General features: G+C 42.6%; 1 long non-coding RNA gene across 1 annotated transcript; it reads right to left on the bottom strand.

Moving 5' to 3' along the window:
• Positions 1 to 2,865: 2,865 nt before the first annotated feature.
• Positions 2,866 to 4,505, bottom strand: LOC139362603 (uncharacterized). The gene is made up of 2 exons (XR_011621775.1): positions 4,309 to 4,505; positions 2,866 to 3,239 (listed from the first exon to the last, which is right to left on the bottom strand). It is a non-coding gene; the product is annotated as an uncharacterized lncRNA (long non-coding RNA).
• Between the last annotated feature and the right edge of the window lie 419 nt (positions 4,506 to 4,924).

Genomic DNA, 4,924 nt, shown 5'->3' with positions numbered 1-4,924 from the left:
TTTCGCATGCGCATTGTTGAGAGGAAAACGAGACTGAATGGAGCTTGGCCACCCAATGGAGCTCTCAGGGCATGGATTTGATTTCAAGTTTGGGGAGGATATTCCCTCCCACCCAACCTCCACTTCTAGGGCATTTTAAGGATTTGCTTTCTGTATTCACAACACTGACATGAATAGTTGAGCTGATTTTATTTATTTATTTATAGAGACAGGATCTCCCTCTGTCACCCAGGCTGGAGCGCCGTGGCACGATCATAGCTCACTGCAGCCTCCAATTCCTGGCTTCAAGCCATCCTCCCACTTCAGCCTCCTGAGTAGCTGGGACTAAGATGCATTCCCCACCCCTGACTAATTGGGCCAATTTTATTTACAAACAGACTTCTTAACAGGTCAATTCTGGCATTAATTTATTTCAAAGGGTAAGTTGTGAAATTAAATTCAAAACTTGTAAATGAGACACATTATTATCTCTTTTATTTCCAAAGCTATTAATTGTAACTGACACTTCACCATTCTCCATGCTTACTAGTTTCTATGTTGCCTTCTTTGATGAATGTATTTATGGTGCTATAGATGGTGAGGTGAAGCGTGGATGGATGCAAATTAAAATGGGCTGCATTTTTTAAGAGGATGTGTTATCACACAAACAGGCAACCAAAAGAGTGGACTCTTCAGTAAGTTTTAGAGTTATTCAGCAATTCTATCTTCAAAGGTAACCTTAAAAAAATCAATGAAACAATACTTAAGAAAGGTCAGGATGGAGGCAAATGGAGATTTAGAGACTATGAAGATTATTAACGTTGCCAAAGTTTTAATCAAATGTATGAGAAAGTCGTATGTCTCCCAACCTCCATCCCCACCCCCACCAGTAGCAATAGGGTTTGTCTAAGGAAAATCACTACTTCCCTGACTTGTGATTGAAAGGCTGTCTTAATCCTGAGCATGCCTCTGCTATTTTTAGCCTTTTGCACAGAGCACACCAGAGCCAAAGGCTAGGGACATTACTGAGCCCCTGGGGAAGAGGCTGTTGACTTGTTATTTTCCTTTAACTCTGCCAGTCCTGCGCCTGTCGAGGTGATAGTCATCCAATTTGACATGAGACCTTGCCCCTTCCCCCACCCCAAATTCAAGCATCATTTTGATTGCCTATGGGCATACTTTACACTAAGTTTCTTTTTTTTTGTAGACGGAGTCTCGCTCTGTTGCCCAGGCTGGAATGCAGTGGCATGACCTCGGCTCACTGCAGCCTCCATCTCCCAGGTTCAAGCAATTCTCCTACCTCAGCCTCCTGAGTAGCTGGGATTATAGGAACCAAAACCATGCCCAGCTAATTTTTGCATTTTTAGTAGAGACAGGGTTTCACCACATTGGCCAAGCTGGTCTCGAACTCCTAACCTCAGGTGATCTGCCCGCCTCAGCCTCCCAAAGTGCTGGGATTACAGGCATGAGCCACCCTGTCCGGTGCACTTTCTGTATTTTTTTTAAAAATTCAGGAGATAGTGTGCAAGAAAGAGAAAAGCAGCCTACTAGACTATGAAGTCTTCCTGTTGGGGGGTGGGAAGGATCATTTCTACCTATCTCGGTGTCTCCATAGCCTAGAACAGGGTCTGGTTAAAAGCATAATAACAAAACAAGCATAATGTTTGAACTCTTTACATATAGCAATTCATTTAATCCTTAAGGTAACCCTATAAGCAGACACTCTGACAATTCTTCATATAGAATTAAGGGAACTGAGGCTCAGAGAGGTAAATAACTTGCCCAACGACACACAGCCAGGGCTAGACTTCAGGTTCCTTAATCAATTCCCATGTCCTTAACCACCATGCTACACTGCTTCAGAGCACATCGTAGGTGCTCAATGGATGTTGCTGGCTGCACGAATGAAAGAATGCATGGAAAACGCCTCGGCAGTGTCTTGGCATTACAGGAATGCTCCTAGTCAGTGCAGTGAAAAAAAGCTTCCCCATTGCTCCAAGGCAAAATCAACTTTCCTCACTCTTAGTCTCCTACTCACTTTGTGCTCTGCATAGCATTTTTCTCCCACAGTTCTTTGTTCATCTAAGTGTTTTTTAAGCATTTATTATGTGCCAGACACTGTCGTAGGCACTGAGACTGGAGCAGTGAACAAAATGAACAAACCTTTGCATGAATGGAACTTACACATACAAGACCAGGAGGAGACACAAGTAAAATAATAATTATGTGGCTGTATCAGGTGGTGATACTGTGCTGGTCAGCTTTCACCACTGCTTTCCCACTGATCACTCTAGAGTGAAGCCCCATGCCCAGATAGAATTAGCTGCCCAGTACCTCCCTCTTATGAACTGACTGCCAAAATCACATCTGAAGTAAGCTCCAAGAAGAAAAAGGCAAAACCAACCAAACAAAAATGAACCCAGAAGAAACAGAGACAACTCAGTAAACGTTTCAATGAGTAAACATATTTTTAAAAACGATGGCCTTTTCAAAAATAGCAGGAGATGAGCTCATGAAACAAGAAGAGGAGGATATCAAAATGGATCAGAGAACCAAAATTATTGAAAATGAAAATAGAATAGCTTAATTTAAAAAACTCTTTTAATAATGGTATTGAACAATACAATTCAGGAAATCTAGAAACATATCATCTAGAGATATGGAAGTAAATTCCAGAAAAAAATCTAAATTAAATAGCTGAAATGTGTTGTTTCAAGGGTGTGAAAGATTCCAGAAGAAGCTGAGCAGAGAACTGTGTTTATTTGTTAGAATTCATCCAATTACTACTTGATTTTCAAATGATGAAGTGTATTTTGATCAAAATACAAGTTGTATTTTAAAGTGTTGACGATATTGGTTAAGATTTTAGAAATGTATGGCGAAACATTTTAATATACCCTGAGTGAGGCATACATTTATTATATATGCTTTAGGGACACAATATAAATAAATGACTTTGAGTATTAAAATTCTTAATTTGATCCAGGCTCTTGGGGGCATGGTACAAAATTCAGTGCATTTTCCTGAAAGACAAGATGTGGTCTCCTTGGGTTGGCCTGTGGGTCGTGGGTGAGGGGTAGCTGGTATCCTCTGTGTCCTCAGGACTGCATGGCCTTGGACAATTGTCAGAAAGTTTTTCAGGACTTTAAGTTTTTATTTTCCTAATGACCTTTTCAGATTCCTGCATTGCATTGGGGCTAGGTAAGAGGCTGTCCGGCCAATTCTTTCCCCACAGATCTCCTTTAAGGGGCAGAACGATTCTAGAGCAAAAATATTTTACGCCACAAATTAAGTAAGTGGCTTGGGCAGTCTCTGAGTCCCAGTTAATACTGGGATAAAAGAATACCATTTGGATTTCCTCAGCTTAGATCAGAAAATAGAGGAAAGGTGGGAGGCTCCCTGGCGCCCCCCAGAGAAGGAAAAGAACAGGATGATTTAGGGTCGTTGTTGTATCTCTCTACTCCCATTCCTTCTTCTGGTGAAATAAGAGGCTTAGATGAGCTGGCGTCTCGGTTGTCTTGCAGCCTAAGGATTCCATGCCCACTGGTAGGACAGTTGGCTGGCCTGGGTGGTTCTGACTCACAACTCAACATTTGGACACATGGAAATCCACTCCCTGAAGTTCCAGAAGGCAGGAAGCTGCCTAGAAAACAGCCTGTCCTTTCCGAAACAGGCCAGAGAATAATGCGTCTTGTAGAGCTGTAGGAAAAACATCTTACGTCCTGGCAGTGCTTTCAAAGCCTCTAAACTCACCTTGCACTCTCTGCATTTCCTCATGTATAAATACATGTCAGAAAAGTTCTTTTAGAAACATTACTCTATGGCTATCTCCTTCCCGTACTCTGCACACACCCCTAACAGACAATATTAACAAGTGCTGGCGGAGAGACTCCATGCTATAAAATTCAGTTACAATAATAATAGCAAGGCTGGGCACAGTGGCTCAAACCTGTAATCCCAACACTTTGGGAGACTGAGGTGGGACGAATGCTTGAGCCCAGGAGTTTGAGACCAGCTTGGGCATCAAAAAATAAAAAATTAGCTGGGTATGGTGGTGCATGCCTGTGGTCTCAGCTACTCCAGACGCTGAGGTGGGAGGATCACTTGAGCCAAGGAGTTCAAAACTTCAGTGAACCACTATTGCACCACTGCACTACAGCCTGGGTGACAGAGTGAGACTCTGTCTCACTTAGAGTGTGACCTTTACCCTAAGTGATGTGAGCTAAGCTGCTCCATGCCCCAGTCTTTCTGGGATAAACTCAGATTTCACTTTATAAACAAGACAATGACTTTTTGGCGAGTAATGCACCAATTTGCTGAGGAACTTGCCTCTGTTACAGACTTTTGTATCCAGTGAGATTTTTCCATAAAGATAAAACACTGGCTTCTCTTTCCATTCCCACAATGCCACAGGAAAGGAGCTCTTAAAGCCTAAGGTGAAATTATCCAGGGAATCACCTTCCTGCAGGAAGGAAGACTGAACGCTCAACCTTGTTTCTAGCTTGTTTCCTGCCTGGTAGAAATTTGTTGCAGTAGAATGACTTTGGTGGAACCCTGCCTGAGTATTTTATACCAAACATCTGTTATATCACAAATGCCTTCTACTCAACACCACCCACGTCACATGCTCCTTACAAAGGCAGTGCCTGATAAGGGATTTGCTGAAGGGCCAATGACATGAAATCCTCACTGCCTTGCCTTTCTCTCTCTGTCTGACCATTCTGCCTCTTGCATGTAAGCAAGGGTAGGAATGAGAAGGAGAAATCAAGTTCCATTAGTTAACAACTCTGATAAAAGGGCAAGGAATAAAGGATAATAATGACAGCTGACTTCCAAGTTTTCTGTGGCTTTAACTTGCCCAAGCCTTTCCTGGTTTCAGAGGCAAGTGAGTCAGAACTGCCTGTGTGGTTGGACAGGTTGTTCACTGCACAAGGGCCCTGGACCA

The sequence above is a fragment of the Macaca nemestrina genome, chromosome 4 (genome assembly GCF_043159975.1).
Source record: "Macaca nemestrina isolate mMacNem1 chromosome 4, mMacNem.hap1, whole genome shotgun sequence".
Taxonomy (NCBI): Eukaryota; Metazoa; Chordata; class Mammalia; order Primates; family Cercopithecidae; genus Macaca; species Macaca nemestrina.
Note: the sequence above shows the minus strand (reverse complement) of the source record. Positions and strands in the feature narration are given on the sequence as shown.